A 12,733-nucleotide genomic window follows, 5' to 3' on the forward strand; every position below is an offset into this window, starting at 1 on the left:
TATCTGGGGACTTACTTTTGGTAAATAAAAATACTTGTCATACAACAAATAAAACCTATTTGCCATGTTTTCTAGTGAAAAGAAAGGCAGAGTGTTTGATTTGTTCTGAAGCATTGAAAGCCTGTAATGCTAGCTCTTTGGGTGATTCTTCTTTCCCTCCTGTGCTTGAGGATGTCCTCAGTGTGGTGAATCTTGCCAGTCAAAAATGCTTTATTGGAAAAAAAAAAAAAAAAAAAGAAAAGGAAAAAGAAGTTAATTCATATATTTGAAAGTAACTGCAGTCAAAGTGTGGCTGTAACTATTATTACATTTCACCTCTGATCTGGATCAGAGTCATCTTTGCTCTCCTGAAGTACTGTAGAGGTTATTATATAAATCATGTGTACTTCGACTTCTTTGGACTGCAGCAAATTACGTTAGCCAGCAGTAATTACTATCTCCTTCCCTTTTTAGAATCCATCTATCCCTCAGTAGATATCTAAGTGTGGTTAACCAGACTAAGTCTTAGATGTTGGTTAATTGTTTAGTACTAAACTGTTTCTGAAAATGAAAGCTTAGGTTGAGTTCAATAATACATTACACAGGTGACTTCTGGTTGCACTGCTTTATATCTGGAGAGTTCAAAGACTGTCAAGAGTGTTGTTTAATGTGTAGGGAGATTTAGGAAACTCATGGCCTGTAAAACCACGATTACAGGCAAGTCCTCTGTATGGAAGACTATTCAGAAAGGAGATGCTCTTCACTCCTATACTGAAGTGTTGGGGGTGAAGCTCTCTTAGAGCAGGAGCTGACAGATGAAACTGTCTTTGGACGGTTCAAGATTGCTAGGCAATTCCAAGCAAGTTGTATCACTTCAATTTACCCTTTCTTCCTCAATTTTCCTTGTATGCAAACATAGCTGTATAAATGCATTCTGCCAAATTTTGCTTTGTCTTTTGAATTAAAGAAAGCATAAGTAATGATTCAGCAGCCAGAAAGAGAGTAGTTTGTTTCCAGAGCTAGTATAACAGAGAATCTTTTCCCTCACATCTCGAAAAAAAAAAAACCAAAACAAAAAACAACAAACAAACAAACAAAAAGGAAAGATCAAGGTGTTTTTTTGTTTGTTTGATCTAGTTTCGTTCTAAGTGAATATGGCAAGCTTCTAGTAGTATAACCCCTAGACCATAATTTTTACTTGACAGCAGCTAATTGCTTACACTTTTTGTCAACTTTCTGACCTTTAGATGATTCCACATTTGACAGCACTTGAAAATGGTGACTGCTTTTAGATGAAACAAGAAGAAACAAGGCATGTATTTCCACTTTAATTAGGGTTTGCAGTGCATTAATGACAATCATGTTGTCAAAAAACTTTACACACTCGCAAGGCTGTCATGATGGGCAGTTGTTACACCGTGTCATCTTCCTTTCTCTTTACTATCCATAAAAGACTGAGCGTCCTCAAGGGTAATGTAGCAGTGAACAGTGCAGAGATGTGTTTTCAGTAGAATAGTGCTGGTGACATGAGGGGAAAATCACTGTGTAATGTACTGCCAAGCTGCATATGGAGAGAATCCAATGGGAAAAGACTGGGTGTTCCCCCAGTGCTCTCTGATCCACATGTTGTGATTCTTCTGTAAATCAGGAGGTATGTGTGAGCATCTCCTACTCTGCATGGTAGGTAGGTAATCTGTACAGAAAACTTTTGAAGGCAGGAGAGAACCATTTGTTTTGTGTTTCTGTACTAGATTCTGAAAGACCTGAGTCAACAAAGTAGGGTCAACTTTGACCTTTGGTCTGGTCTTGTTACCACAGAGTAAAAGCTCATGAAGTTGGATGTTGGTCCCACATCTCGCACCATCCCAGACTAGGGAGCAAGTAGAAGCTAACGAATGATGATAGAACTTTTTCCTTTTGCTGTTTTGCAGACCTCCTCAAATGTCAAGGTTCCATTTCTGTTGTATGATTATTTGTCACATCTTTGGGGGGAAAAGCCAAAGGGGAAATTGGTGCTGAAGTAGCACCTGCCACCAGAATTCATTGAGCTTGTAGTTAATTCATTGGTGTCACTGGCAAAAGAGAGCTTCTCAGAACAGTCTGTGAAACATGATAATCACTTGGTTTCCCCTTACTTAGTTGTAATACTTGTCTGTAATTTTAGATTTAAACATAAACACAAAACTTTCACATCTCTTTTCTCTGGTTCATGAAGCTCCAGCACCTTGTAAACTGCTCTCGCAGGTTTTTCTCTACTACATTTGTACAAAGTCTTCAGAGACCATCTTTGACATAATTCTTTAAAGTTAAGATCACTGAGGAAAGTGTAAGTGTATGTTTCAAGATATTGTAAGATTAACTTTGGTCTAAGACTCTTACTAGCAGGTTATTGAAAAAAATGGGACACAAAGAATAAATGCTGGCTGCATTTTTGCTTGGCATTTTTTTTAGCAAATGTTTATTTCCTGACCCACTTTATAGAAGCAGTTTGTGCTGTGTGTGTCTTATACTCTCTTAATAATTAGGTCAGGTAGTCTTCTTGCTATTCCTAGGGGAACTATTTACTGTCCTTATCCTAAATCTGTTTGTTTTTAAAGTTATTATCTGAACCCCTTAGTGTCAAAGTCAGTGAATCAAGTCACTGAGCTCTGGTATTATATTCAGAAAACCTTTGCATGTAACCTTGAATCACTGAGTGCATGAAGGATGAACTGCTCAAAAAAAGGTTCGCTTACAATATAATTAATTCTCTGTTTTCCCTTGCTTAAGCATATGAATCTTAGTAATTGTAACCCTTTGAATGCCTGATGTATTGTGATGAACTTAATGGTACAGAGGAGTAGGAAAATGGCACAGCTGATGCCACAAACACTCAATCTTTGTAACAGAAAAAACAAGACCCTTTTAGGAGAGGGGTCAGATGCTGCTGATTTAGGCATAATTTTGGTACAAACTATGTGGGTTTTTCTGGCCATGTTCTGAATTTCTCTGGTCTGTCTGTGTTTTACAGAAAGCAAAGGATTGGGGTGTGACCCTTCAGTTAGAGATGAATTTTCCCTTTCTACTTTTCAGAGATAAGTGAAAGAAAGAAATGTGCTGTATTTGACCTTGGATATAATTATTTAAATATCTAAAATATTTTCAAGTTAAAAATACTCTTACATAAATGAAAGACCCCAAATAAAAACTGTTTGAATTTCATTGGTTTGCTATAAGTCCTGAAGTAAGTTCTTTAGACATAAGCCATGAATATTTTTAGAGCAGTGCACATATCATAATACCTCTCCTAGTAAAATAGTGAATGCAACTGGAGCATGAAATTTCAAGATTTTTTCAGCCTGTTTTGCACCTTCTGATAAAATTCTCTAGGTAGCCCCCTGTAACCTAATTGACCAAAATCTCACAAAGGCACCATTTCCAAACTCCTGGCTATGTACGTTAGATTTCAGACCTACAAGGGGGACATGTGTAAATAAATCTTGAAGTTACAACATTGGAATTGTGTTAATGAGTACTAATAGGCCAGTCCAGATACTTGTACAACCTGAAGAGGATGAGTTGGTTGTTTACTTCTTATGAACAGGCCCTCTCCTCTGCCTGAAGCTCTGTAGGGATTTACTGCTTATTTTCCTTTCCTAAGTGTGTATGTGGCCTTTAATATGGATGAAAAGAATGAGAACACTGATTTCAAACAAAAGTTTATATATAATTTAGTAAGACTAAAAACCCTTCTTACTTAAAATGTGCCTAGTAATTCTTACTCTTCATGCAGAATTCTGAATAAGGCTGTTGACATCATCACCTGTTTGTAGACAAAAAAATTTTCTGTTTTTCATGGGAGACAAAAGAAATATTGATCTGAATTTGATGTATTGTAATAAAAGGATATTGACCTGTTGTCACTGCCATGGTCTGCTCTGGTAAAAGTGTGACTGCTTTGGGCTGCGAGCATTTATGGTAGGCTCAGTGTGCATTTCAAAAGTGTGATCTGTACTTCTCTTTTGCCAAAAAGAAGCATGGTAAACTTGAATTAGAGAGGAAACGGCTTATTTTAAAAATGTCCAAAATTATGCCTAAAACCTCTAGAACAGGAAAGCATTTGTCTGCTTCTTCCAGTGTAGTTTATTGAGGTTTAGACTGGTGATCAAATACTGCTGAATCAAGGCCTCAATTATTTTTCAAGCTTGTGTTTTTTAGGTTTTTTTACATAGATTTTGGAACTGTAGTATCAGTTAAAGAAGACAGTAATAGGGCATACCATGAAAAAAAACCAAAACCCACCTATATTTCTGGTTTTGAGATGCTTTCACCAGTTCCAGTCTCTCTCTGCACGGGGCCAGAATCCTGCAGTGCAGATGTTTGCCCAGTCTGTTGCTTGCAGGTTTTTTTAGTTACTGCTTTCCAGGATACTGTTCTCTATTCTGAATTCCTTTACCAAATGTCTGACCTTGTGTTTGTGCATAGCTTTGCCTTGCCAGCTAGGCTGCTTGGCTTTTATGGCTATCCTGCCCCTCTCAATATTTAGTGCTACTCCAACTGCTCAGTCAGCTGCATGCTTTAGCAGTGACTTTCCTATTTATTTCCAGCTCATTGTTTTTTGTTGCTGGTCTGGAGAAAGAATTGCTATAAAACTTGCAGACTGTGTGTCTTGGAGACATAATAACAAGCACTGAAGGTGGAGCACCTGTGTGGCTCAAGCTAGCAAGATCTGGGCTTTACACCAAGGAAAAACCTTATCTCCTGACTAGTAATTTCTCTTTCTGTGAACTCTGCTCTCACTTGGTGGCAGGAAGAGATGAAACTCCCATTTATGTGCAAGGGAAATGGTTTAATTTATCACTGAGCACGAGTTCTTGTGGTCTCTTGCTGTAGTCCAGCAAAATGACAGCATATGAGTCAAAGGAAACTGAATATTTACCAAAGGTTATCTGCATCTAGGATATTTCAGATGTGTGTTTTCTTACCTTAGAGGGTCATAGACTTGATAGTGGCTTGTGCTGGGGTTTGCAATGCAAGGGGAATGGGTTACTGTAAATAATGACAGGACGGAAAGGCTCTTAAAACCTTAACTGCTTCAGTGCCTTAAGGATTGTAAAGAATGTGCAGAATAAAAGTCACACCACTGTGACCCCTGAGCAAGAAAATCCAGTGAAACACTCTTTTGGAATCTTTCTTGCCTAATAAAATGTCTCTGCACACAAGCAATTACTCTATAAAGGTACAGGCACTGAAACGCATAATGATGCTTTTATTTTTCATTCTCTTCCACAAAGAAAGAGCAGAAAACTTTTTTTTTTTTTAATTACAAGAGTGATTCTTCCTGACCCATTGAATCAGTATTTTCCTCTCTCCTTCCTTTCTTATTCTAGGACAAATTCCTATAATTACTAAGTCCTTGGTTGACTGTAATCAATAAATCATCTTCACTTCAGTAGGCAGTGCTCAGAGTCATTAGGAATTCTGGGCCATAATTATAAATCAGTAGAGAGCTCTAATAGGTGTGGGACATTCATTGTCTGTCTTGTCTTAGGATGTTATGTTTTAGAAACTGAATTTTGAGCTCTTCTCAGGGAGGCTGAGCCTACAGGCAGCGTTATATGATTGCAAGAAATGATTTGCAGATCTACAAAATACTTGTGCACAGTCAAGAGCAATTATCAAGATGGTTCATATTACTCTGAAATCAGTATTTTGACATGTTTCTACAGATATTTGTGTGAGGAATGGATAAACGTAGCAAGTCTGTTACTTCTTTTGGACTTTGAAGTTTCTCTGTCTCCATTCATTTAAAAGATTTCCCTGTCTCTGTATTTTGTACCTGTGTATCTCCAAGTGGTAATTACTATTCTAGTTTGAGGATTTCAGAAATCTGACTTGAAATGTGTAACTGGTTTTGCCTGAATGTCACAAGTTGTTTTAGCTTTACATATTATACTGATGTAAGAATAGCATTAGGGCCTCTATATGGTGTGGTTTTTTTTTTTCCTCTTCCTCTGGTTGCTATAGCAGTATCTGTTTAGAGGGACGTAATAGAAATAATTCTTACTGAAGTGGCTTGCTGAGCAGGCAGTGAATGAGTAGGTCTAGGAGACAGTATGAAAATATAGAGTTCAAAAACTGTTTGCATGCTAAAAATTCCTTTGTTTTCTGAGATTACAACTGCATGTCCTTCCTCTGTGGGTTGTTTAAAAATATGGAAGAATTCCCTACATTACAATGTGCACAGCAGAGCTACCTTTCAAAAGGCCAGCAGTTCCCTCTCTGTGACTGGAAACAATGGATTTCTTTCCAGTTCTGAATTTGTAAAGGTAATGTATCTAATAACCATCTCTTTACAATGGCTACTCTGGAGCTGTAAGAATCTTGGCAGACAATTGATGAATTAACTCTACTGCCTTGGTATCTCTAAATATCTATGGGCAGATAATGATTCCTTCAAATGGATTTGCTGTTCAATTTCTCTGACTTTCTCACTGAGGGTATATTAAGCTTTGCCTGTGTTGTTGCCATCTCTCTTATTAGCAAATTCTCTAGTAGAGTGCTGTATTTGCAAGAAAAATCACTGCTTAGTCCAATAACTTTAGTTCACAGACTGTGTAGACTGATACACAATATAGTGGTGAAAGTGTTGCCATGCCCATATAGATTATGCTTGGAGGATTTGCAGAAAATTATTGCCTTAGCATCATGGCCTATTGCTTCTTTCTCATTTATAAACTTATGTAGTCCCTTCCTTTATCTCTAGGGTTTTCCACCCATGTTTCCTTTTCTCTCTTGACAAGATATCACAGTTTCCTCTATAGCAATAAATATAGCTTTGATTTTTTCCACAACATAGCATTGTGCAAGCAGCTTGTACTAGATGAAATGATTTCATGTATTTCTTATCCTGATGGTATATTGTTCCTGTTTCTCAAAAATAATTTCTGTTTTAAGCTAGCTAGCCTAAATACAAATAGAGTCTTAGGGACCACTAAAATGATGAGATTATCAGATATTTTCTAATATTTTTCCTCTTTTGGGGGGAAGGAAAGCCCTCATAACAGAGCAGGAAAAAGAACAAATTCTATCTTTCTATTTGATAGGCTTGCATCACGTTACCAACTGACACAGCCACCATGGGTCAGAGGCCCCTTGCTCTAATATTATGCTGGCTCGAATCAGAAAGAAGTAGTGATGTACAGAAAAGGATTTATTTGGAGGAAGCTCCTCTGAAAATGGCATAAAGTAGATAAGCAGAGTCTAAGATTGAGTCACCATTGTTGCCTTAAATGACAGGGGTATATCTTTTTATTCTTTCAGAACAGTCACCAAATATCTTTTTTTCTGAATCTGATAGATGTGGGTTTTACCATTTGTTGTCACAAGGCAATAGGACAGAGCACCAGTCCCCCCAGGTATCCCTTCTAAAACTTGCCAAACTGGTGTAGTAGATGTCAGAGCCCAGAGAAGGTAACAGCTCTTTAACTGTATGATGGGAAGTAATGATAAAGAGGAGCATTATATCTGTTACTGTATTGACATGGAGTAAACTGGACTGCAGATGGTGAAATTAGTGTGTTAATCTGTGATGCATCTGGCAATGTTTTACGTGCCTGTAATTTAGGCTTTTGTGCTGTCCCTACAGCAGATGCAGAACTGTAAAAGATTACTTCTTCTTTTTTGTGTCAGGGCTTGTTTTCATGAAGGGATCTGCAGTTCCTGTGACCTGTGCTAAGAAACTGAATCTCGGATGGTGGAAAGGTGTTTGTCTCATTGTCTCATGTATAGAAGACAAATGTACGGACATGGCAGAATGGTTTAATCTGAACATCTTGCTCATAAGATTAATGACAAAACCAGAAAAAAGTCATGTGATATGGGCAAAATTGATCTCCCATTCAGAGGAAAACAGCTGTATGAACTCAAGATAAGGTACAGGGCATCATTAGTCAGTTGTGTTGGTTGAAACAGGACTTAATTTAGAACCATGGAAATTTAAACTGCCTCTGCCTTTGTTACTGTAAAGGTCTACAGAAACTGTGGCATGGGTGTAAAAATTTATACTGATTATGCATCATTTGATTAAAAAAAATAAATTACTCTAGGTATGTATCTAGTTCTGGTTGTATTTTGGAAAAGTTAATGATCTGAAAAGAGCTTGAAAATAATTTATGTGCTAATTAACAAGATTGAGGGCAGATGTTATTGGAATATACAGTGGTGGCTGAAAACAGGCTTAGATTTCCAGGTATTGCTAAGGAAGAAAGAACTTAAATTGAAGTATGGGAGAAAAGTCAGAAAAGGGAAGGTTGACATAAGGGCTGAGAATGAGTGAATAGGGCAGAAGAAGAAAAATGTTTTTTTAGGAGCGTGAACTTTGGGAGACTTTATTAGACGATCCCACATTTCTTGTTCCTCCTGACTGCCTTCTTTTTTCATTTGCTTTGTGAAAGTAAACAGGGAAATAACCCCAAAATAAGATGAATCACTGCATTCAGCTCCAAATCAGAAATTCAAGCTGACCTCTAAAAGATGTAGCCCCAAAACTTTGGACCATAATTACCAACTGAACCATGTTATGTGATTGTTGGTTTCTATAGTTCTGTGATCAAATGTAGATATGAAACCTTCAGCACATTTTAGCAGCTGGTGCCAATGGTATAACATTTTTTGTTGTACTTAACTCTGTTCTTGCGTTCCTTCTATGAAGGAAGCATGAAAGAAAATGCAGAATACAAAGTAGTTCTGTTTTTTTTAACAAGCTGCATCTAACTAGGTTTAACTGCATCCAGTTGCATTCATTAGAAGTTTATCTCTAGTTTAAGTATATATTTCCCAGTGGCAGAGAACTGTATTAACACTACACAATTATTTGTTAGAATTAGCACTGGAGTGCACTATTCGGTTTATGTAGTGATGTGGAAGGACTGCTTGACAGAAGATATCCTGATTAGTAGCCTTCCTCAAAAGTAAAGTTTGAGAAATGAACCAAGGCAATAAATCAGCAAGCAGCCTCCAGAGAGGTAATGACACTTGTAGTTTTAAAGCTATGGAATATGAACTAGCAGCCTGCAGGCAAATATCTGTAGGTAGGGTCACCACCAATCACCTGGGCTAAACAGGCTGCCAATATCTGCTCAGCACAAGTAAGTTTTTTAGGCAAAGGATCTATTGCTTTTTTCCTTATTCATGTAGCTCCCATTAATGTCAAAGGGAACTATGTGTTTGCAAAAAGAAAATGGATCCCCTGAGGGTGCCAAGTATTGTAAGGTAATGTTCTTCTGTTACGTTTTATGCACTGCTTATTTTTATGAGTTGTTGTAATTGTTTATTGTGTGTGATTGCTTCAGGGCCCACTGTCAGGTGTGGAATTGCACTAAAAAAGGTTTGTGAATGAAATATAGAGAGTACAGAAAGACAACCTCATCCTTTTTATGTCGGTAAAGCAAATGTTTTGTATTTTCAAGAAAAGCTTACGTAAGGAGCATCAGTGTCTTAAAGCAGCTTGAAAACTGACAAAATGCAGGGTCCTAACTGACCAATTAATGCCTACAGTTATTGACATTGCAGTAATTCATTAAGGTCTGTATCAGCTCTGAAACAACTGGCCTTCTGGGAAGAGAGCTTGTAAAGGCAGTATTGATTAAATACACTGAACCTGAGAGGCCAGATTAGTGGTTATACTTCTAATTTATAAACCAAATATGCTTACAATGTAAGCAACTTATTTATGACTGGTTTTGAGGAAACCTTTTGACATGAACTTGTAAGTTCTCTTACCTAAGCTAGCAGAATTCTTCTAAATGGTAAACCTTTTGTCTTGGTTTATACCATCAGTCAGTGAAAATTTTTTATTTCTTGGCAATGATAATACTAATTTATTCTGATGTATAATAAGTGAACCTTTTCTTGATACAAGCAATTTGTGTTACTACTGCTACCACTATTTGATAAGTGATGGATAGATTCTTCAACACTGTTGACTGAGGGGAGGGGCAGTAAACAGTGAGAATACAGCTTGAGTATGAGTTGTTCTGAATGCCAATTAAAGATGGACAACTCTTAATTAACTTGTGTAAAGAAAGCTTTCTCTAAACCCAGAATTTCAGAATTTTTTGGTGTGGGTGGAAGTCACACATGTTGTGTGTGGGGTCCCTGCTCCATGGAAATTCAGTACTTTTCTCCATTTCTGTTCACCATCAATATTAAAAGTTATTACCAGGACTGAAATCCTCTTCCAACATTGTTCTACAAATAAGTAGAGATGGCTCTAGTTGTTCTCTGCACAAGGATTTCTGCTAAGGTGAAGAACAACTGCATTATCTCCTGTGCTTCCAATTGATAGCTATTTTCTTTGGTGCAAATCTTATTTGCAGTTCAGACCTCTCTAGTGAGTGATTCTACCTGGTAAATAATGTGTTAGCAGAAAAGCCAGAAATAATGAAAGTTGTTGTTGGCTTGTTTGGGGCTTTTTGGTTTTGGGGGGTTTTCTGTTTGTTTGGTTTTGTTTGCTTGTTTGTTTTTTTATTAATTTACATTTTCCAATCACTGATGGGATTAGAAAATCCCATGGTCATTGGAGTTAACTCCGCATCACCATGTCTGTTGGACTCAAGTGAGGAAAAATGAATTATATATATAGACAAGTTCTGCCTGTGGATCAGTTACAGATCATCCCCAGAATATGGGCACAGCCTGTTTGCTAAATGCTGACTTATACACTCAGCTATTGACTGTTTTCTGATGCCTAAGGCATGTTAGAGCTCCAAATAAAATTCAGCCTTTTGATGGATTCCTGAAGCAGCTTTTTCAGAACATTCTTCTACATTGTGAAAGCATAAAGCACGTATGCTTTTTGTCTACTTCTGATATATTCTTGACAAGAGCCAGTTCTGGTAAATTCAACATTGCTGTTTTTAATAACAAAACCAGTTATTTTCCCCAGGAAAATGCAGTATTTTCCTTTTGTCTTTAAAATGAATCCCTGATACTGTAACCAGGTTACCAGATTGGCACAATAGGCAAGACAGCTGGGTGGGTAAGTCTGCATATCTGGCAATACAGTACTGCAGGTGCAGAAATAAGAGATATTTTCAAGAACAGTTTTCTGTGGCTGACTTCATGTCCTTGAGCTTCTTGCAAACAGCAGATATTATTTTTTTTCTCGTTGCACAGCTGAAGACTTGAATTGCATTAATCTACTTACCCTTAACTTTCTACTGTAGAAATTGCTTTTCATATTAAGCTATTTTCCTGTGTTTCCCTGGTTGTGGAGGAAATTATTGTATTGCAGGTGATCCTGTGAATTAATTTCAGATTATTTTATTACTCCAGTGACCACTTGAATTCCTGACAATGGTACTTTCCAGTGTTAATGCAAAAGAAAAATCTGTAAAAATCAAATTATGTTCAAACCTAGCTTTGAGAAACAGGAATAGGAAATTAAAAAAGGGTACATGAGATGTTTTTCAGTAGAAATTTAAAACAAGCTTCCAACCTGAGAGAAATAAATTTTAAATCTTTAAAATGCATTTGCTTGTTTTTCACTTTGAGTAGTACATGTTCAGGTGCACTAATACCATGTACAGCAGGAGCTGGGCGAAGGTTAAAAAAGTCTGCTTAGTAAACTATATTTTGGTGTGTCAGCTTGCCTTATGGTACTTGGTTTGAATTTGTCATTTTTGAAGCCTACCCCTTTTTACCTACCCCTTCCTCCTGACTACAGAATTCTCTTTTACTAAATTTTAAGAGGATTTGAGTTACAGAATCACAGATAGTTTGGTCCCAAACGCTTCTGAAACATTTATTCAACAGTACCACTTTGTCTTTTTAAATTTTCTTTCTTTCTGTGTCTAACTTATTTTTGTCATTAGCAGAAAATCGTTAATTGATCTTTTTAGTATGTTTGCTGGATATATTTAGTTAACAGTGAGAAAATTGCAGTTTTATAAACCAAGCTACCTTGGCAAAAGGGTTGATTCAAGAGTGAATGCAGTGTGATTGGGAGGAAGAAAGAGGAGATCCTTTCAGCAGAAGTGAACTATTAGATGGCCTAAAGTGTCTTGTACCATATCCTCATTTCTATAGAACAGCTGCAGTTGGGCTTCAGTCTGCTGGAAGCCTCACTGCCAGAGTGGAGAATACAGGATGACAGACTGCTGTATCCATACTCTCTCCAGGCCTGAGTCTCAGCCATTTTAGCAACTCAAAGTCATAACTTTGAAACTGTCTACTGAAGAAACACAAACTTGAGCTGCTTTGGGGTAAGGGGAATGTCTTCAATCCATCAGTTTAACCCCAAGCACTGTTATATCTAGTACTGTGTAAACAAAATATAGTGGTCTTAAATGCTTGCCAGTGGGAATTTAATAGATATTCTTATAGCATGCAGATTACTGTAACAATGGTGCTAGGACTTGATTACTCTTTTAAGAAAAATGTGTTCTGCAGAACATTTCAGATCATGCTATGGAATATAGAAAATAATGAACTATATCTGCCAAATGAGCAAAGAATGTATTGCAGTGCATGTTACACTTTCTCTGGTTGTATTTCCTCACTTTCTACCATATTTTGGATTTCTCTGTGGCTATAACAACCATTAGTGCTAATTAAAACCTTGTAATGGTGTTTTTATGTAAATGAAATTGTCATTTCATGTGGTGAATTTGACTTGCAACATATGTCACTCTGTTTGCCTGTTACTGCTTTTGGAGGAAGTAATATAAAATGGGTGATCTGTTTCAAGGCTTATGGATTTTAAGAACCATAC

Source organism: Calypte anna, chromosome 9 (assembly GCF_003957555.1).
Source record: "Calypte anna isolate BGI_N300 chromosome 9, bCalAnn1_v1.p, whole genome shotgun sequence".
NCBI classification, from domain to species: Eukaryota; Metazoa; Chordata; class Aves; order Apodiformes; family Trochilidae; genus Calypte; species Calypte anna.